The following is a 291-nucleotide window of genomic DNA, read 5'->3' as shown; positions in this document are numbered from 1 at the left end:
TAAAAAAAAAAAAAAAAAAAAAAAGGCAGTATTACAGGAAATCTAAATGTGCCATGGACTCCTGAAAACCAGCCTGGGTATGTTGACAGATTTTGTTTGCATTTGTCTTGAGTATTTTAAAGTCTCAGGAAATACGGCCTTGATCCAAATCGCAGAACAAAACACATTGTAACAACTTGTAGCAGCATAGAGGAGGCCCGACTGAGAAGCCTGGAAAGAAGATAAAACTTTTACAGAATCATTTCCCTCTGGAAAGTGAAAACAAGTCCTTTTTATGCTGGGCAGAGGCCT

Source organism: Fukomys damarensis, unplaced genomic scaffold, assembly GCF_012274545.1.
Source record: "Fukomys damarensis isolate Sample0158 unplaced genomic scaffold, DMR_v1.0_HiC HiC_scaffold_4, whole genome shotgun sequence".
NCBI lineage: Eukaryota > Metazoa > Chordata > Mammalia > Rodentia > Bathyergidae > Fukomys > Fukomys damarensis.
Note: the sequence above shows the minus strand (reverse complement) of the source record.